The sequence below is a fragment of the Protomyctophum parallelum genome (assembly GCF_964188405.1).
Source record: "Protomyctophum parallelum genome assembly, chromosome: 20".
NCBI classification, from domain to species: Eukaryota; Metazoa; Chordata; class Actinopteri; order Myctophiformes; family Myctophidae; genus Protomyctophum; species Protomyctophum parallelum.
In genome coordinates, this window is record NC_139718.1 from 44,028,234 (window position 1) to 44,051,165 (window position 22,932).

A 22,932-nucleotide genomic window follows, 5' to 3' on the forward strand; every position below is an offset into this window, starting at 1 on the left:
CTCGAGTGTGGTCTGGTTCAGGGCGAGGTGGAGGTGGCGTTGCGTGCGGCGTTACCTGTGGCTGGGGTTGATGTTCTCCTGGGTAACATGCATGCTGGGGGAAGTGTGTGGGGAAATGTGTCATCAGCAGTACTGTTAAATCGGGCGGGTTCTCCTGAGCCTACCAAAGATGTCATTGTAAATTCTAAAGTGAAAAGGAAGCGTTCATTTGGTCGACGGGCTGAACGTCGGGAGTTCAGACCCGGCGAACACGTGTTGGCTCTTTTGCCTTTCCAAGCGAGGCTCACGGGGCCATACACTGTTGTCGAGCGTGTGTCTAAAGTCAGCTACATAATTTCCACTCCTAATCTACGCAAAGCAACTCAGTTGTGTCATGTAAACCTGTTAAGGCTTTGCTATGAGTAGTCAGTCAGTCACCATGTGTCCTTCTGCTCAGTCAATGGCAGTGACTGAGTAGAGGACGAACTATTTGGTGTCTATATTTATGGTGCTTCATGATGTTCTCTAATACTTGATGTCCTCTGTTTTTATTTAGTGCGCCTGGGTTTGTGACCTTTGGCCTGTCCTGCTCCCTGGTGGCCGTATTGCTAGCTAAAAATCAGATCCAGCCATTGAGGGGGAAGGAGAGTCCAGGGTGTTGCAGGGCCAGGGTGCTGAGTGTTATTGCACTCTAGAGTTCAACATATTAATAACGGTTACCTAGAATAATGTGTTAACCTGTTGTGCTTACATATCTTGTTTCTTGTTTTCCTCAATATAGACTATCCTGTCTCCGGCTCTCTTAAATCGCTCCTGTATACAAGGTTGCTGAGGCTGGGGGCAGGATGGTGTGGCAAAGTGGGGAGGCAGGTATTTGGGTATAGCATACAGGTGTATATTTGTTTGGTAAGCCTTGTTGCATTGTTAAGTATTTTAATATGTAGGAAAACCATGGTAAAAGCTAATGTTAACATTATGTAAATTTGATTGATATATACTGCACTTAATGGTAAGATGTAAAATCTTTGGTTAGTGGGACTTTTTCGTTAATTAACCTTAGGTACATTTGATGGATATAAAGTGCACTTATTTGATTTTGTTTTTGTTTATGTGTTTGATTAACTTGTAGTCCATTCATTTCATGTGAAGTGGGGAACCGTGGTTCCTAGTGGGACCACGACTTTAAGGGGGGGGGGGGTGTGATGCCCCACACACATTATAGACACACAGTATGTGTAGTGGTTAGGGTGCACCTGCCTAATTGTCTCCCTATAGGTGAGCCTGGGTGGGGCACGTCTTGATTGCTCATTGGAGAGCACCTGGGCCCGGTGCCTCCAGTGAGCTATAAAAGCAAGGTCCCTGCCATTCACACTGAGCTGCTGTCTGTGCCTCCATTGCCTGCTTGCCTCCATGTCTTCCCATTGATGTTTACCTTATTCTTTCCATCCACACACACATCACACCATGTTCCACACATCCATCACCACCACACCACTGATTACTGACTCCACACCTCATAGGATTTGTTGCCTGATTATGTTATCATCCTGCAGTTATTTGAGTTAATGTCTAGGCCTATTTTACAATAAATATATACTTTGTTCAACTTTCGACTGTCTCCTGCTCCTGATGTTTGTCATGGCAAGAGCCAGCCATGACAGCCAATAAGAGACCACCTTATGGAGCGCTTGGCCAATAAGGGACCACCTTATGGACCTTATGTAGCGCTTGGCCAATAAGAGACCACCTTATGTAGCGCTTGGCCAATAAGAGACCACCTTATGTAGCGCTTGGCCAATAAGGGACCATATGTACCTTATGTAGCGATGCGTCAAATGTCCGCTAACATGTACAATGACAAGAGCGCCCCTCATTTCACACAGGTGTGATTTTTTTATTTACTTAGTGTAATTTACTTTAGTATTTCCACAATTTATAATACTTTTACTTCTACATCTCATTATTACAAAACATACTTCAGCCCTATTTAAACTTTGGCTATTTGAAAATAGCTGATCTACAAGCTCACTTAGAAATCCCCAGTGTTGGGTATAACGCATAGAGTTATAGGTATAACGGCGTTTAAACAAACGGCGCTACCTAACGTCGTTATTTTTTTCAGTAACTGGTAATCTAATTAATTACAATTGTCATCGTTACAACGCAGTTACCGTTACTGACAATGAAATGTGCTCCGTTATTATGTTAAGTGTCCCCAAGCTTTCTGTTACCACGGGCAGGCTGACAGTGTGTGTGTGTCTGTGACTCTGTGTGTGCAATGCATGCTGCTGCTCTTCCTGCTGCTGCAAACATGACACGGTTAGAATAAAATACCAAGGATACGACAGTGATGTCTCTTACTTTTTGCTGTTACGCAACCAGGAAGTAACACTCGACGCTGTTTAAGCAGTGACATGAGTCATGACCTCACGGTCGAATCCTTGGTATTGGTATCTTCATGGGTGTTTTTTTACACACAAACCCAGCGCGGCGCACACACACACAAACTAACTTTAACAACAACCAGACAGTAGAGAAGAGATGGCGAGTCACGACGAACAATCCGAGTCCGACAAGATGGCTTTCACAAACTGGCGGTACAATCAATACTTCACCTTCATTGAAAAGAAAGGGAAGAATGTTTATGTGAAGTGCACATTGTGTGCCGGGGGTAAGCGTTTGTCCTCGTCTGTCCAAAGCAACTCCAATTTGCAAAAGCATCTCTCCTCGACACACGCTTCCACTAAACTAGTGGCCAACACTAACACCCGCGATGATAATAACGCCGCCACAGATGGACATGGTGCCACGCAGTCCAAGCAGCAAAAGCTGGATTTTACTCCTCCACAAAGACTTGTGACACAGAGGGAACTAAACGCTATGATTAGGGGTGGGTACCGAATTTCGGGACCAAGTATGTACCGAACCGAACATGCCTGGGTACCGGGTACCCATTACAATAATTCAATTTCGGTTCTCTCTATCGGTTCCCACAGACACGCAGTCACACGATATTTATTTATTTTCTTCCCTTAATAGATGCGCAGGGAACAGAGCTGATCTACAAGCCTACATTGCGTTGCATTAGCGACGAGTTGTGGGCTTGTGGCTTGCAGAGGCGGAGCCATCTCTCTGCATTGAGTTAGTTGTCGAGGAGTCTAGAGACAGTGACACGCGCTGTGCCTGCCACTGAGGCAACATCATTATTAAAGTTTCTTAAACGTAATTTTCAAGTGAAGTTTATGGGAGGAAACTTTTAAGAGAGGGGACAGGAATCTTGCGCCTTGTCTGAGTCTTCACTGCATACGTGCGCAGCACGCTGGCTGCGCAGCATTGGATCAACATGAGACAAGGAGAGAAAGCGTTGTTGCACTCACTTCGAGTGCGCAGCTGTGTGTGTGTGTGTGTGTGTGTGTGACTGTGAGTGTGTGTGTGTGTGTGTGTGTGTGTGTGTGTGTGTGACTGTGTGTGTGATCACGGCGTATAGGGTCCCAGTCTAACTTCGAGAGGTGGCGAAAAAACAACAAAAGATAGCCTACTTTGGGAAGCCCGTGTACATGCACATATCTGTTAGTAGCAAACCACAGCATGCAAGCCGCCTTTGTTTTCATTGATCCTCCATTGATGCGCTGCCCCCTCCCCTTCATTAGCGATGCTAATTTACACAGTCAATCGTGTGTGTGTTGCTCTCAGATCTCAGACATGCTTTTATTTGTTATTGGTAATAAGAGAAGTAGCCTACAACACTATTGCCCTGGGTAAATACAGAATCGATATTATATAGATACATTTAAAAGAATCACTATATTATCCACAAATGGCTCAATAAAGGAGAAGATGTTATACTATTCATTATACATGTCTTTAGTATACAGTATACACTCTGCTCTGACATGCCATGCAGACTGTGCACCACATGAGACTACATGAGACTATCTTTTTATTTGTTTCTAGATTTCTGACTTTGTGTTGCAGTGATGTTGTGTAGTCTCTCAGGCATATATTATTTGTTGACATTGTCAGTAGTAGTAAGAGGTAACTGTAGTATCCACAAATGGCTCAACTGTTAAAGGAAAGGATGTTGGTCTATACTCTATTCATCTGTCTTAAATCAAAGTCTTAAAAATAAAAGCTTTGTGAAAAACAATTGACCTTAAGTTTATACCATTTATTTTGTTACTATATTATCCACAAATGGCTCAACTGAATGAGGAGGAAGAGGATGTTACACTATTTATTCATTACATGTCTTAAATTGACATTGAATCAGAATCAGAATCAATCTTTATTGTCACATCACATTATAAGTAAGGTGGGTGAAAAACTTGGTTGTGCAGGCTCAAATTGCAGTTTAAAGGTAGAGAGAAAGAACATGCATAACATAACAAAGTGAGTGCAAAAGAAATAGAGTTCATCATGGGTGCATCTATGTATACGACTAAGGAAAAAGTCTAAAACTTAGCTCTTGTTCAGCAGTCTGATTGCTGACAAATAAAAGCTGTTCAAGAGCCTCGTAGTACTGCTCCCGATGCTCCTGAAACGCTTGCCTGGCCGTGGGTGCTGCAGCGGCTTGAACAAGCTGTGGCTGGGGTGGTAAATGTCCCTGATTATGCTTTCCGCTTTAGCCACGCAGCGTCTCTCATGTATTTCCTGGAGGGGGGGAAGCTCCCCGCCCACGATGCGCTGCGCTGTTCGCACCACTCTCTGCAGTGATCTGCGTTCCGCAGCGGTGCAGTTTCCAAACCATGCGGTGCTGCCACTTGTCAGGACACTCTCTATGGTGCTGCTGTAGAACGCTCTGAGGATGCGTGGGCTCACTCGGAACTTCTTCAGGCGGCGGAGGCAATACAGTCTCTGTTGGGCTTTTTTCACCACTGTTTTGGTGTGTGTGGCCCACTTCAAGTCCTTGGAGATTTGGATCCCCAAGAATTTAAAGTCGCTGACTTGTTCCACTGCGACGCCGTCGATGAAGATGGGTGCGTGCTCTCTCTCCTGTCTCCTGAAATCCACGACCAGCTCTTTGGTCTTACTGACGTTGAGAGTGAGGTTGTTTTCCTGACACCACTGTGTCAGTGTGTCAACCTCAGCTCTGTAGGCCGTCTCGTCGTCACTTTCAATGAGGCCCATCACTGTAGTATCATCTGCGTACTTAATGATGACGTTGGAGCTGTGTGTGGCCTTGCAGTCATGTGTGTACAGGGAATAGAGGAGAGGGCTCAGCACACAGCCCTGGGGTGCTCCCGTGTTGAGGGTCAGGGGGTCCGATGTGATGTTTCCTATTCTCACCACCTGACGGCGATCTGATAAAAAGTTCAGTATCCAGCTGCACATGGCCGGGTGCAGTCCTAGATCCCTGAGCTTTGCGTCTAGTCTGGTGGGAACGATGGTGTTAAAAGCTGAGCTATAATCCACAAAGAGCATTCGGACACATCTGTTCTTGCCCCCCCTATCCAGGTGGGTGAGTGCAGAGTGTAGCGCCAGGGCAACTGCATCGTCGGTGGATCGGTTCTGACGATATGCAAATTGCCATGGGTCCAATGTGGCCGGTAGCACAGAGCAAATGTTGAGCTTTTTTGTTAAACATTTGACCTCTTTTATATCTTTTTGGAACCGAAATAGGGAACCGTTAAGAACCGGAATCGATAAGCAGAACCGGAATCGGTACCGGACTCGAAAAAATCCTAACGATACCCATCCCTAGCTATGATAGGCAGGTATGTCATTGAGAACATGTTGCTGATATCAACAGTTGAGTCCGACTCCTTCAGAGCCATCATAGCTAAAATACCTACGAGAGGGGGGGCCAGTACGCCAGACAGAAAGACGTTCTCAAAATACTTAGACGCCGAGTATGTCAAAATGAACACAGAGCTCAAGCAGAGTTTTGACGAGTTGGACTTTGTGTCTACTACTGCAGACATTTGGACTGCACATAATAAAAGTTATCTTGGCGTAACTGCGCACTGGATACATCCACACAGTCTGGAACGAAGGAAAGCAGCCCTAGCATGCCGACGGTTCAAGGGCCGTCATACCCATGACAGCATTGCAACCGATAATATTCATTCCTCATTTGGTATTTCCCACAAAATAACAGCTACCGTCACGGACAATGGTTCTAATTTTGTTAAAGCCTTTAAAGTCTACCAGCCAGTTGAGGAAGAGGATGATTCTGGCGATGATGAAGATGAGGTGACTTTTATGAATGTTACTGATGTCTTAAACAGTGGTGATGCTGATGCTGATGTCGGCGATGATGATGTTGAACTTGTGATCACCTTGCCACCGCATCATAGATGTGGATCGCACACGTTAAACCTGATTTCATGTTCTGATGTTGAAAAGTGGCTACAGTCAAAACCAGAAGTGAAAGCTACCTACAGAAGTGCAACAGCAAAATGCACAGGGTTGTGGAACAAGGCTAGCCGTTCCACAGTGGCTGCAGAGGCTGTTGAGAATGTCATAGCAAAGAAGCTGCTTGTTCCTTGCACCACCAGATGGAACTCATTCTATGATGCCGTAGCTCGAATCTGCGAGATCCCTCTGACTGAACTGAACACCCTCTCATCCAACTTCGGGGTGAAAGCACTCACAGAACGGGAGCATCTGATCCTCAGGGAGTATTGTGTGGTCATGAAGCCACTGACAAAAGCCTTAGACATTCTCCAGGGCGAAGATAACTGTTTCCACGGCACACTCCTACCCACACTGGAGAAGTTGATATCCAAGACCCTGGACTTGAAGAGTGGCCTGAAAATCCTCATCAACCTTCCAGAGGCAGTTGCCATGGTAAGAACTGCTATTTTTAAATACATTTAAAACATCCATACTTTATGAAAAAAATCATATTTATATTTTAGCTCATTGTGTTTGTGTGTGTGTGTGTGTGTGTGTGTGTGTGTGTGTGTGTGTTTGCACGCGACGCGACTGTGTGTGTTTGCGCGCAACTGTGTGTAAGAGAGAGTCAGTATAATAAATTAATAATGTCACTTGCATCATGTTTCATTTCAGGCAATCAAAACCAGATTTGCGGTGGTGCTGGAAAGCGAAAGTGCCATCTTGGCTGCTGTGACCCTACCCAGGTTTAAACTACGCTGGCTGCGGACACAGGACAGGAAGGACAAGGCCAAGGCAAGTCTGGTGGCAGAGTGCCGGAAAGTCCAACATGAAGTCCCGCTACCAGGTACCAGCACACACAACCTCAGCACTGACTCAGCCAAAGAGGATGAGTTCTTTGACTTTGAGGAGGAGGAGGATGACACCACTTCTACTGTTGAATGCCAAATCGCGGATTATTTCAAATCAGGGGCACAAGAGATGGACACTCTGAATAGCTTTCCACTGATAAAGCACATTTCACTCAAATACAATGCAGCCACTCCGTCCAGTGCTCCCGTAGAGCGACTGTTTAGCCTGGGAAAGCTGGTCTTCAGTCCAAAGAGGAACAGGCTTTCTGACCAGAAGTTTGAAAAGCTTCTGCTTCTTAGGTACAATCACTGGTTTAATGAGTAGGATGGTTAGATCACTGGGTTGGCTGGATAGGTGAAGGAATGCTTACCAAGGGTGTGTGTGGATGTATAGAATGTCTAGAAGCTAAAGTTGGATCTTAACTTTTCAGTACTGTACTATAAATGGGCCTCATTTTGTTTAACTGTACTTTTGTTCATGAAAGGGTGAAAAACTAGGCTGCAGTATGTATATCTACCAGACTAGTTGTCTGAAGTTCTGAGACAGTTTGATTTATTTCATTTACGCTAGTTTTAAAAGCACTTTATATTGTTAAACTGTTTACTTTTGCTCAAAGAAACTACTTGAAGTAGGCTACAGTATATCTACTGTAACAGACCAGTTGTCTGAAGTTGTAAGACTGTTTGTTTTCTTTCATTTACAATTCAGTGTTAAAAGCACTATGGACCTATTGTTTTACTGTTATGTTCTCTACCAGTTGTGTACTATATAAATGCACCTTATATTGTGTGTGTGTGTGTGTGTGTGTGTGTGTGTGTGTGTGTGTGTGTGTGTGTGTGTGTGTGTGTGACTGAGTGTGTGTGTGTGTGTGTGTGTGTGTGTGTGTGTGTGTGTGTGTGTGTGTGTGTGTGTGTGTGTGTGTGTGTGTGTGACTGAGTGTGTGTGACTGAGTGTGTGTGTGTGTGTGTGTGACTGAGTGTGTGTGTGTGTGTGTGTGTGTGTGTGTGTGTGTGTGTGTGTGTGTGTGTGTGTGTGTGTGTGTGTGTGTGACTGAGTGTGTGTGACTGACCAGTTGTCTTAAGTTCTGAGCCAATTTGTGCCAAAAGTTTGAGAGCCACTGACTGGTGTAGGCAATTACACCCGGTGTAATGGCAAAAAAAGGTTATGTCTTATGTGTAAGTTGTAAGTACCTGTCTATGCTGTTCTACTCTATGCACCTTGTGAAACCTGCTCCCAAAAACAATCCAAATTCTTAGACGTATTACAACTTTTTGTACGCAAATAGTTACTTTTCCTAGTAACTAGTTACTTTTACAATAGAGTAATTCAGTTACTAACTCAGTTACTTTTTTGGAGAAGTAACTAGTAACTATAACGCGCCCAACACTGGAAATCCCCCACCCCAAAAAAGTGTGCCATCGCTGACCTCTGCTGGCCAGTTAGGTGAAGTGTCAACACTCCTTCATCTATTCTATATTGGAGAAGTTGTACCCAACACATGGCAAGAAACCAACCCAAAGCCACAACAGCTACGTCGCTATTGCAACACCCACAACACCATCTTACACACTACACCCACACACACTCACACGGCAGTGACGTCACACACTTACCTTCGCAGTGTTGCAACGCTATCTCCTCCTATCGCGCCGAACGCCAAAACTCGACACCACCCGCCAAACACTGGCACTGGCACTGCCACCAAAAATGCCTCCCTTCCACACTAACGCCGCCAATGCATTTGTTTACTACAAAAATTATCACCCGAAGCACCCACACCCCCGGAACACTGTTGCCCTTTCACCACGCTAAATTCGCCAGGTCTATGCAAGTGAGCACAAATTACATGTGAGAAAATTCATTCACAAGCCCACAAATGCCATTCAAATGCCATTCAACACACACTACGACTCGCTTACAATTCGCAAACCTGGCAACTACTACCCCGTCTTTTAAGTCACTCCCCTGTGCTGCTCTGATCTCCGAGTCTCCCTGACAGTCCTGTCCGCAGGAGAAAAACACAAGGAAGGAGAGGAATCTTCGCCTCACGATTTTGCTTATTCCTTCTAAATCACTGTATATAAAATATCGCTTACTCAGCGAATCTCTTAGTTACGTCAACATTGTTCTTCCACACTACTTGGTTTGTTCCAAACTATTACAATTACACCGTTCAAATTCGCCATTTCGCCTGCCGAGTACTTTTCATTGGGCACACACACACGCACACGCACACACACACACACACACACACACACACACACACACACACACACACACACACAGGAATACCTACGGAATGAATATATATATATATACTAGAAACAACATTTCAAGAAATTTTACTGGGTGCCTGAAGCTCGCCAAGTCTGTGCAGCATTTGAGCCACGGACCACCATTTGATGACATTTAGCCTCTCAGAAGGGTCCATTTGGTTACATGTGAGCCAGGTCTCCCCATTGACTTTCAATGAGGTATTTTGTCTTAGTTCATTGCGCATTACGTTGCCACCAACATTCTAATGCTAACATGCTAATACTAACATGCTAACATGCTAGCATGCTAACATTTTAATGCTAACATGCTAATGCTATCATGCTAACATGCTAATGCTATCATGCTAACATTATAATGCTAACATGCTAATGCTATCATGCTAACATGCTAATGCTATCATGCTAACATTATAATGCTAACATGCTAATGCTATCATGCTAATGCTAACATGCTAATGCTAACATGCTAACATGCTAATGCTAACATGCTAATGCTATCATGCTAATGCTATCATGCTAACATGCTAATGCTAACATGCTAATGCTAACATGCTAATGCTATCATGCTAACATGCTAATGCTAACATGATAACATGCTAATGCTAACATGCTAATGCCAATATGCTAACATGCTAATGTTAACATGCTAACATGCTAATGCTAACATGCTAATGATATCATGTTAACATGCTAATGCTAACATGCTAATGCTAACATGCTAGCATGCTAATGCTAACATTCTAATGCTAACATGCTAATGCTATCATGCTAACATGCTAATGCTAACATGCTAATGCTAACATGCTAACATGCTAATGCTAACATGCTAATGCTATCATGCTAACATGCTAATGCTAACATGTCTGAGCTGTAAGGGTCCATTTGGTTTCGTTCAGGGGGGCGGCCCGGCTCCGGCGAGCCGCCCTGCTTCTGAAACGGTCGAGAAATGACAGAGTTACGTGTTTCCCTGATTTTCTCCATTGACTTTCAATGTGTGTGTGTGCGTGCACATGTGTGCATGTGCGTGCATGTGCGTTCGTGTGTGCGCGTGTTTGAGAGGTGGTCAACTTGACCTTGAATCATTAAAGGATCAGTTCGCCACTATTACATGGCCTTTGTCATGCTTTAGTATGATATCCGTTCATGAAAAAAAAAAAAAAAAACATTTGGCGAAACCGCCGCGGAGAACGAGTCATGTAATGAGCCGAGGCACGGTAATCTCATTTCCTACAATACCCACAGTGCATTGCGCGACAGACAGACAGGCAGTGAGGCAGCCCCCAGGAAGCTGAAAGTTTCTCGTGTTGTTAGCGATAGAAGTAATAATAATAGCTAATATTTAGCGGTAGTAATAGTAACAGCAGTAGTGGTGGTATAGTAGTTAGTAGTCTCTGGTAGTAAGTAAGTAGCGTAATAGTAGTGATTTCGAACGTGCGCAGCGTCGGACTGGCTTATTATTTGTTATGAAGTACAGATGCAATCTCAGCTGTACTCGAAACACTGTGGGTGTGCAGTGGACATTTCACCAACGCAGATATCTTCCAGTTCGACCGCAATCTAATGGAAGAATTGACGCGGAACATCATCATCATCGAAGCAGAAGTTGCAGAACAGAGGTATGTCGACGTAAACTAAAGCTGCAATGCTGTGTACATAATGGATGGCGATTGCATTACAGGAGGAGACCACATGCATTTCCTTTCAAAATACATGGTTGTTACACGTGGTTGTTGTTGTGACGTCTATAAATTAATTTGACATACCGAGTGTCTCTGATACAGTTACATTTTTCCATATCAAGCTGCAAACTACAAACCAAACATAAAAGCATTTAAAACTGGGAAAGCATCTGTATTTGCATTGGCTATTCAGAAATATCAGATATACAAGCTCAGTGCGTCACTTGGTGGAGTTGGCACCATTTGCTATTTTTATTTATTTTTGCTAAAATGAAAAACCTTATTGTTACCATATTATTGTCTCATGATTGGTCAGAGGCCCATAATTGCATAATACTTTATTTATTGCAGGAGCTGAGGTCTCGGTGTCTGTCTTCGACTCAAGAGATGAAGAAGTGGCTTTCAAGGAACTCCCAAGTATACAGTATATTATATAGATACAATTTCAGGTTCAGGTTCAGGTTCAGGTTTATTTGTCATTTGTATAGATACAGAGTATACATACAATGAAATTTATTTTGCTCAGAGCACTCTCCGTCTTACATACACAGGACATAAACAAACATCTATAGTGCAAGAAAAGACAAAAAACAGTAAAAGAAAGTGCAAGTGAAGTGAAGTGCAATACAGTTCAAGGTCAGCTATTTACTTTGTATGTTGCTATTGAACACAATCTGGATTGATAAATCAATCAATTGATCTCATTTTCAAATATTAGACATGTACTACTCCTAAGCCTTTACCAATATTGTTGTGCTTTTACTGAAGTACATTTTTAATTCTGGACTTTTACTAGATCCTTCTTCTGGGATTCTTGCACTGTCCGATTTTTGTAATCTGAGTAGGAGGACAAACTTTGCCTGTGTGGCCTTGTTTTTTAAACCTTATGTTACAGTACAATAAAACACATTCACTGACATAAAGTCACACTTATTTCCATTGTGGTCTTGTTTGTATAAACAGACATGTGAATGATTTGTATCACGGTGGCCTTGGATGCAATATCATGACAGTTTGAGCCTCAACGAGTATTAGGAATTGGTCAAAATGTATAAATACCATACGCCTACATGAGATAAAATAAAAACAAACTTGACATCAAATCAACTATCTTTTAATAGTACTGATTTACATAAATCTACAGATATATATAAAAACAGGGGTCTATGGTTGAACTGGAAACTAAGAAACTAGATATAGTCATAGGTCACTGAGGCAGGTGGTTTTTCATGCTTTCTTCATGATGACACATCGCTGGAGCTGCTTCTGGCCAGGACAGGAGACAGGACAGGAGCAGACGCACATGCTGTGGTGAGAGAAGACGTAGAGTCAGTAATGGTGAAAGCACTCAAGGATTACTGGAATGGAATAGGTGGGGTGTGTAGGCTATGTACAGTATGTTTCATGTGATACAATACTGACCAAATTAGTAGGTAGGCTACAACTGAGTATCACATATCAATCATAATAATAAGCAGACTTGGCAACCTGACTGTAGAAAGTAACAGTACAGTAAAGAACTTGGGGGTCATTATTCTGAATTGAATTTAATTCACACAATCATGTTACCAATACCAAGATTGCCTTTTTTCACCTTTAGAAATATTGTATGATGCATCTAGATGATTTTTCTGGGCTTGATTACTGCAATGCACTTTATTCTGGACTGCCAAAGAAAACAACTGACAGATTACAATTTGCGGCAACCAGAGTTTTAACTAAAACTAAGTGTCACAGCATTGGCTTCCGGTTTTTAGGATTGATTTTACAATTATTTTACTTGTTTATAAAGCTCTCAATGGTCTCGCATCTGTGACCTTCTGACCTACATGACTGCCTGCCTAGATATGTCCCAAACCACCCCCTCAGGTCCACACAGCTGGCCTGCTCGATGTGCCTACCGAATGGCAACAAAAAAACACAGTGAAGCAGTTTTCAGCTTCTACGGGCCGATGGCGTGGAACAAACTCCCACTGTACCTTTGACAGGCAGCCTCTAGACATTTTTAAAGCACAGCGCAAGACCTACTTATACACTGACTCTTGCTTTTAGATTTATTCATGTCCTCACTATTGCATTACTGCCATTTCAATGTTTTATGCCTTGCGTTAATTTTTTTCACCATTGTTCTGTAAAGCACTTTGAGCTGCATGTCATGAAAGGTGCTATACAAATTGTTTATTTTGATTTACAAATTGTTTGTTTCTAGGGGGCCAAACAAAATACAGCAAATACAGTAATGTGCTTTATGTATAAAGTTTGAGTTGAGGTGAATGGACACAGGTATAACACTAGAATGTTTACATTGCTAGTCCTGAAACATACGAACGCTCAGAATGAGTGTAGGGAGAGGGCACATGTGGGGCTAGACTCTAGAGCGTCATGTGAGCCATGCCCATGGCTAACTAATACATTGCTTCAGATGGCATGCCATACAGTTTATTATTGAATGGTTGAATGAACACCGAAAAGGTGTAAACTGAAGCCGTGCCTAGCCTCTGACACTTATGTAAACAATACGGTGTGGCGACACGCACAACACATAAGCTGTAAATACATTGAACACTTACTTCAATCTGAATGTCCCTCTTGGTCCATCGGGCAACTTCCAGTTTAGTTTAGGCATCCTGAACGCATGTTCCCACTTCCCAGTAAAACAGTCAACACTATCTGGGCTTTTTCTGGGCAGAAAAGTTTGTGTGTGACGTACTGGTCCAGGGAAAGCTTATAGCTACTAGCTAGGTCGCTCCAGCAGGCATCAATCCAGCACATCCACATTGTCCCCGTCAATGCATTCCTTCCTCCGTATATTTCTGGTTCATAATATAACGACCCTAACGCAGATTCTGCCAATATGTATTTAAAATTATCTCGTCCAAAAACTCCCATGGAGTAGCCATACTGACTCTTTGTTTTCGTTTGTTGTGGCGTGGGGTAGCCATATACTGACTCGTTGTTGTTGTTGTGTAGACGAGGATGTCCTTCGCGGCTAGGCTAGCTACGGCAAGCCTACCTGTCCACAGCTCCCTTGTAGTTTCTGATAGCCTACCGAGGGTCTACCACCTACGTCACTTTGGGACAAATACGTAGGTGGTAGACAGCTTTGAAAGTGCGCCCACGGAGCTACAGACCACCAATGATAATATACCGGGGTGTTTTAGCATATATGCTAATGATAAAAAACACACAGAAAAAGTTTAATAGTGGCGAAGTGGTCCTTTAACACATTAACTGGCCAGGACGGAAGTTCGGCCTTTTGAAGCCTATCCAGTTGTCTTCCCAGGACGGAGATTAAACTAAATTAAGAGATTTAATTGTTTGATATCGGCGAGTGATACACTACAGTCTGAGCACGTCTGTTGTCCAACCTTTCGAAACCACTTCCGGTTGGTGCGTCATCAAAAAGTGTCCCCCCTCCAAGCCTCCATTATAGCGGACGGGAGGAAAAAGTCTTCTAACGCTGATATCTCTGAAGTCTGAATCTAAATGATAAATATTTTTTGACGGCCCATCGCGGTTCCGTCGCTACAGAGTCACGGCAGGAATAATTCATGCCTTGGGCGGTCGGCGATCCTCCCGCGAATGTTTGGGTTAGATGCTATGCTACTTCTGGTCAACAAAATGGCGACTGTGTCACATTGAAAAGGGCTCTGAAGCTGCAAACAGCTGGGCACACCGATTTACTGATTCCAACTGACGCCGGGCAGTTAAGTACATCCTTTTTGAGTGTGTGTATTTGCTTGAGTGTTTGTATTTTTGGATAACCATTCTGACCTGAGATCAGATTCATACGAGGTTTCCGCCGGACACACACTGGTCTGATGAACCCATTCTGATCTGAGATCAGATTCTAAAAATGTCAGTCGCTCTTCGATTTTTCAAAAATAGGTCTGCTATTTTTAAATAGCTAAAGCATAACATGATGCTGACACCAAAATGGGTGCCTGGTCAGAATGGGTTAAACCTTTTCGTCAAATCCCCCTTAAATAACGATAATAAGAATGATAATTTGTTTTTTTATTTGTTTATTTTTATCAGTACATTTGCACATACAGTATACCATTCTACGGAGCTCGGGGAGCATTTAGGGGATAAGTGTGCCTTGCTCAGAGACACTTTGAACACATTGCTGAGGACTGGAATTGAACCTGGAACCGAACAAATGAAGCATTCGGACGTTGCAGTCTGAATTCATCCTTACTGTCTGTCTGTCTGTCTGTCTCCAGGGAAATGACGTCACAGAAGACGATCGCCGCTCCCCGCCTCACGATAAGGGTAACTATGGAAACCAAACGTTCACCTTTGACCCCTGAACCGTCTGTCACCTTTCCTTGTCGACCCTCTTTGTCACTCGTTGGGCCATGTGAGGTAGAAAAAATATATGTTTTTTTGTTTCGTTTTATAGTGTTTTTATAGTTATTTACAGTTTTGAAATATTCATTAGTTTTAGTTTCTGGATCATTTTTGTTATTGGTTTCAGTTGTATTAGTATTATGAGTATTGATGTCATAATGCATGACATCAAAAAACTAAAATGAAGATGGATTTTAGACGCAGTTCTAGTTCGTTTGCCGGTGAGATTCCGGTCACATTAGCTCAAAGTTATGTGTGCGCATCCATCCGCGCAATGCGCTGAAGACTAACAGTGATGTATACTGTAGCTTTTAGGGGTTTAACGATACATTTATTTTAATTTCAAGAATCAAAGTATATCGAAATGTAAACTGACTAAATTGACTTTGTATCGTATCGTTTTGCAATGCAAATAATCGATTCGATCAATATCGCATGGTGTGCCAAAGACGTCTGTACACGTTTGTTTTGTTTTTTTTAATCGGATGGGCACTCCACTTGGACCACTTGGTTCAGAATTATTGGAGGTGTGCTTCACTTGAAATTAACAAGGTTCTCTAGCTATTAGGGCATTAACCAAACGTGATTTTTGATAGTCGACTCGATTACCATCAAAATCGATTTATAGTCGATTAGTCGGCGGTAAAATATGATATTTATTCCATCCAATCAAGCATTAAAACATCGCGTTCTGAAACAGCCAGCGAGTGAAGCAAAACAGAGCCGGTGAATGCACTCAATGCAGGCCGTGTGGAATAGTACTAAGAGAGTGGCGACACCTATGGGCTATAGTTCCAAACATTGGAACTATATCCCATTGAGATAGAATGAGCACTTCCGCATTCCATTGTTACAGTGGGAGTCAACGCGAGTGTCGCCACTCTTACTAGATTACGCTGAATGCCGCTCTGATTGGCCGAAATTAGCTCAGCTGTTTCAAGTCAAAGTTGCAAGTCCACAATGACTCACGAATGGACGCGTTGTGAGCTTGTAGATCTGCTATTTTTGATGCGCAAGACCGTTCTACGGAGCAGCATAGCATGTTACGTTGTTCACAATGTGTGGAGACTAGTGGAGCGGGGAGGAGGAGGAGGAATGAAGTTACCATGCGATGTTTTTCATACAACCCTAAATGTTCAACAACAAGTTACAACCACAGTTCCTTTGGTTTTTAGAAGGAGCTACAAGCTAGGGGGAGGTTTGCTAGCTAGCAGGCTGCCAGGCTATGAATCAGATGATCAACTACTTAACTCCATCGCGAGTCTTTTGCGACTATTAGAACTATGATCGTGCGGCATAGCTGTTTGTTTTTAATAATGCCACACGCGGCACGCCTGGACTTTTGTTGGATAAGCATGAAGAAACATGAAATCACGGCAAGAGCTACTGTAGTTTGACTGTCACCAAACTGGATAATATTGGGCAGAGCGAGGAGGAACTCCTGCTATACTTTACTGTACCGGACGACGACGACGACACGTCTCCAATCTAACTTGTTGAACAAACTACAGTAATAAACTCACCAATAGTAAAAGTATTTACACACTGCAGTTGTCCCCATTGATCTTATGAGCCTATGAGGCATATCGCATAATGCTTTTCCCAAAGAAAATCTGTCTTGAATGCTGCTAGTGCCACCACCGCCCACCGCACCTACACGAGTGAGGGTGACGGCAAAACCCACGTACAGTAGGCTTGTATATGATATGAAAACAATCAGCCAAGAATGGATTAGTACTGAAGTTGGCGAACTACCAACAAAACAACCGAGCTCACAGCTGCATGCCTGCATGTCTGCTGTAGAAAAGCAAAAAAAAAAAAACATAAAAAAATATTAAAAAAAATATTAGTGAATAATCGGATGTCAATTAACAGTGTCGACTAGTGTTTTGCTAGTCGACTAGTCGACTATTCGATTATTATGTTAATGCCCTACTAGCTATAGATGCAGCATCATGCTAACAAATTGGCATTTGCAATGCTTTGCACCGCTTTATAAATGTGTGTGTGTGTGTGTGCGGGTGTGTGTGCGGGTGTGTGTTCCGCAGCCTGCATGCACATTTTGAACTGTCGTATAGAACGAGTTCACACGTGCACCACCCGCATTGCTGCGTGCGTCACTCCTGTGTGTGTGTGTGTGTGTGTGTGTGTGTGTGTGTGTGTGTGTGTGTGTGTGTGTGACTGTATGTGCAGTATGTGCGCCTGCGTGTGTGTGTGTGTGTGTGTGTGTGTGTGTGTGTGTGTGTGTGTGTGTGTGTGTGTGTGTGCGTGCTCGTGTTGAGGGGTTGAGTGTGTAGTCTGTGTGTAGTGGAGTGTTTTCTGTGTTGTGGTACGTGTGCATGAGAGAGGGAGTGACAGACAGAGATAACTATTATACTGACAGTGGTGGTTGGTTGCCGGTTGAAAACCCTTCCTCTTGAGTCCCGTCTAAAAGAGGGTGTGAAGCTGCGTAATTAGGGGTCCCTGGGGAATGGAGACCATTTTGAAGACCGTTTTCCAAAGCATACATTCATTATTATTGTTTATTAGAAGGTAGGTTTGTTTCCCCGCCCACATCCATGGCTTTTCCTACAGGCGTTCCTACAAGTGTTCGGGTGAATTTCACCTACGTTTAGTGATAGTGTGATAGAGAAAAATACACCCACAATGGACTTTTACATTTTTTGCCTGCACGCAAGCATATACCGACTCACTACATCATGCTAGGAAAGGCTGTCGCCTGCTACCATTGCGATAATGCCTGACTCGGTTGCAAACCTGTGTGTCGCGCACCGAAAATATAAACGCACGACTACAAACGCACTTGTAGATTGGCTATTTCAGTCAGGTGCGTGACATCTGTGCGCAATGGAGTAGTATACATCAGGCATTGAATGAATCAGCATCTGTGTCATTAGTGAGTTACTTAATAATATATACGTGGAAATATGTCTTTTTGTTTTTCTTTTTTTCCCTTCATAACGGGTAGCCTACTTTAGGGTACTCCTATCTATATTCATACTATACTTTACTAAAATATTTTCTGTTTGATACTGGTGATGATAAATTCATCCCTGGTCCATAAATTATATTAAACCTCAGTTGTTCTATTTTTATATATATATTAATTCCGGCCAAACAAAACAAATTAGAAGGTTTTGCTGCTTTTAGCTAAGAGATGAGAAGGTTTTGTGCTGGTGAAAGAAGTGGACATTATACTGAGCTGAACAAATATTAAGTTACACTATAGTTAATTTTAGGAAGAAGCACTGCATTAGAGGTGCAATATTGGGCTGTTATTAGCGGTTTCTGATGTTATCAGATTATTTAATCTCCGTCATCAGCCTTTATCAAGACCATGTGCAATGGAGACGGTGTGGACATTTCCTACATAATTATTACTGACGTTGTTGTCAGCCATTGTCCGACGTCTCGTTTGGCTCCTTGTCCGTCTCTTAGAGTATATATGAATAGAGATGACACCCGAGTTCTCCTTCCATCCACTTGCATTAAGTTGCTCAAAAGCGCATGAGGCGATTTCTCTCCTCCTTCCGGGTAGGAACAGAGTGCATTCTGGGATGGATTGCAATAGTGAGTGGACCCCAAACACATGAACGCGCTGCCGCTGAACGCGCACGAGCGTGCTGCCGTCGTGAACGTGCACAATGATAGTCAACGGACCAGCGCGTTCATGTGTTTGGGGCCAGGCTGCAATACCTTCATTCGGCCACTATGTCCATTTCGCCTCAGTGTTTCCTCTGGGTGCCTTCTCTATTCATATATACTCTAAGGTCCGTCTACTAACTCTATTACTAACCCTACATCTAATCCTAACCCTAACCTCAGTATTAACCGGCCACGTCAAAGAGCATAAACATAAAGCGAAGTTGTTGTATAGCACAGTTTTCACGATGTTTTCACGCCGGCGGCAGTCATTTCACTTCCGTGTTTCTTAGTCTCCTCCTCACCGTAGAATATAGTATAGGAAATGTCCATATTGCTTCATTGCATGTCCTGATAAGGAACATATTGGTGATTAATATCGATTGATAACATTCAAAGCGGGTGTTATTGCCGTTCCAGCATGACCGCCCCGCCCCCTTTACTTACCACCTCCAACGTCACCCCTGGACCCGTTTGAGAACCACTGCCCCCCCCCCCCCCCCACTCCTCCCTCCCTCCCTGCTGTGCCTGGCTGCTCTTGTTTGACCTTTGCCCTCGCTTGCAGGTGGGCGGAGCAGGTGTCCAGAGTTGGCCAATAACAATCAGGGCGTCGCCCTCTGTGACACGCCCTCTTTGGGGCTGGATAATGAGCAGGCTCCCGACAGCCGATTCGCCGGTGAGTTGAGCAAAAACCCTACCGAAAAAAAACAACAACATGGACCATTGAGTGCTGAGGAGGGGAGGGGAGGGAAGGGGAGGGAGGGAGGGAGGAGGGAGGGAGGAGGGAGGAGGGAGGAGGAAGATTGGAAAAAGCATGAGTACAACTGTCAGTATATGTCAGTCAGAAACAAGAGAGGTTTTATAGTGTGGCTGTTAAAGGACTCTCCCTGCAGCATGGACAGTTGGCTGGAAGGGCAAACGGAATAAGTTCCTTTTTCAATCAATCAATATCTAAATGACAAAGAGAAATGTGCAGCTCTACACATAGTCCATAGACTTCTGGACTCAGAGTGCAGCTCTACACATAGTCCGTAGACTTGGGGACTCAGAGTGCAGCTCTACACATAGTCCATAGACTTGGGGACTCAGAGTGCAGCTCTACAGAGTCCAGAGACTCTACACAGAGTCCATAGACTTCAGCCTTATTTAGGCCTTCCTCAGTCGTTCATCATTCCTTTTCTGTTGGTGTTGTTGTGGTGGTGCTTCGGTGTTGTTGTTGTTGTTGTAGTCGTGCACTCTCCTCTCCTTCCCCCCCCAGTGAACTGAGCTGTGGCGTGTGTGTGTGTGTGTGTGTGTGTGTGTGTGTGTGTGTGTGTGTGTGTGTGTGTGTGTATGCTTCTGTCTGCATGATGTTTTGAGTGATTGTGTGTGTGCGTGCGCGGACGTGAGAGATGTCATGTGTTCATGGTCAGTGTGTATGCGTGTGGGTGTTCATGGTCAGTGTGTGTGTGTGTGTGTGTGTGTGTGTGTGTTCATGGTCAGTGTGTATGTGTGTGTGTGTGTGTGTGTGTGTGTGTTCATGGTCAGTGTGTATGTGTGTGTGTGTGTGTGTGTGTTCATGGTCAGTGTGTATGCATGTGTGTGTTCATGGTCAGTGTGTGTGTGTGTGTGTGTGTTCATGGTCAGTGTGTATGTGTGTGTGTGTGTGTGTGTTCATGGTCAGTGTGTATGTCAGCTATGAGCCGCTTTGCCAAAACATCCTTCTGCAACCCTTTCTTCCATCCATCCCTCCATACTACAACCCCCCCCCCCCCCCTGCTTGTAGATCGGCTATCTTTTGCTATATTTGAATTGAAATCCTGAAAAGTTTGTTTTTTAATTGAAATTTTTAAAAATGTATTTCAAATGCCGTTCAAATGCCTTTATTTATATTTATGTTAACTTGTTATGTACTAAATAGAAATACATTGACATTAAAAAAAGACAATAACATTTTAATACTAGTCATTAACACATTTGTGACCAGATTTGACTGAGAGCCTGCCATCCAGCTTTTCACCAGAGAACAACTTTTCTTTTTTTTTAATCCAAAATGAGTTAATATCACAGGCAGACTCTTCACGTACTAGAGCATGTCTGAAATAAGTGTTGGAGCTGAAATCGACATGTACATATGAAATAAATGCTTAAACATGTAGCTATAGGTGTAATGTTAGAGACCACAGAAGTGAACCTTTCAAGCCTGTTTTCTCAACTCGCTGTTTTCTGCAAGATATGTATTACTCTATAAGCCACATCTCCAAAACTGGTGGGTCAAACTGAACAACCAATATGTCAATTTGAAGCTATGATTCCCCGCTTTCATAATTATGACATAAAGAAAAAACTGAAAATTAATTTGGCCACATTTGATCCCTTTGGCACGTATACTCTTCCTGATTAATTAATTGTGCGCCATGCGCTTGTCTTCTCCAGCGCTCTGTAACAGAATGTGGGGCGCTCTTGACGAGCAGGCTTGTCTCGAGGCGTTTGACATCGCTGTAACGTTGCTTGGCTGTGTTTCATGTTTTTCTTAACCAGGTTTAATCGGGTTGCTGTGCACCGTTGCTATATAGGACCCCGCCTCCCGCACCGTTTGTGTTGACCCAACCACATTAGCTTCTGTTTTAGTCGCGGGCCTTTGCACGCTTCTTTCCTCATGAAACTAATGCACTGTCCGTGGTGTTGGAACAGATCGGCGATGTTCCGAGGTACTTTTCTGATTATCCGGTGAGCGCAACGGGAAAATTGGCATTTTCTAGAGCAAGGATGGACCTCATTTTTAGCTCTGTAGCATTGATGCTATGCTTTAGCATCCAAGATGGGAGGCGTACTATCATCCGACAGAGCATTGCTCTGTTGTCGTTCGGACCAATGCTCCGTCGGACAAAAGGCATGCACTCATCCAAGATGGAAGCCAAAGGCGGACGTGGAATGGCCAGAAATCACCGGCACCCAAGCACCATACCACTGTCGTCCAGCAGGTGGCACTAATTGCGTTAACCTGAAGGCCCGCATTAAGTGAAGGGCCAGCTGCCAGCTCACAACTTTGAGTTTATAGATCTGCAGTTTCACTTTTTAAAAGCCAAATCATAAAGTAGCGGGGGTTTTTTAAAGCCGTTGCATGCGCCTTTTTGCTGGGGACCCCCCAAGAAGGGCACCACCTGCTGCTGGGTGGGGGGGGGGGGTGGGGTCCCCAGAACCCAGAAGTCCATTTTTGAGAAGCGCTGCTGTAAAAAAAAAAAGGGTTGCGTTATCTCTCATCGTCCTCCTCCATCACCATGTCTTCATCCTGTGTTGCGTGCGTGTTCTCCCTGGATGTTGTCCTCTGTGAGTTCTCTCCTCCTCCTCACCAACCCCCCCCCCACCCCCACCCCTCTGGGTTTGTGCTCACTCACTCTCTCTCTCTCACTCACTCTCTCTCTCTCTCTCTCTCTCTCTCTCTCTTTTGACGGACAGATGAGGACTCGTGTCCGGTCAACATTGAGGAATAGGTACGATGGAGAGAGAGAGTCAGGTATAGAGTTAGATGATAGATTTTAGAGATTTAGAGACGCAGTGGTTTTCAACCTTCTTTTTTCATATCACGGTCACTTGATTTTAGTTTTCAGTCATTAGTCTCTTCAAAAGTTTTCATTTAGTTTCAGTAACATTTTAGTCAACTGGAATGTTTTAGTCTTGGTCTAGTTTTAGTCAACTAAATCTACAGTTGATTCAGTCTACTACAGATCTACAAGCTCATTCTGAGCTTGTAGATCTGCTATTTTCAGCATGCAACCAAGTGTAAAATGACTTGTACTGCATCTCTTGTCCACTAGTCCCTTCCTATAACATTT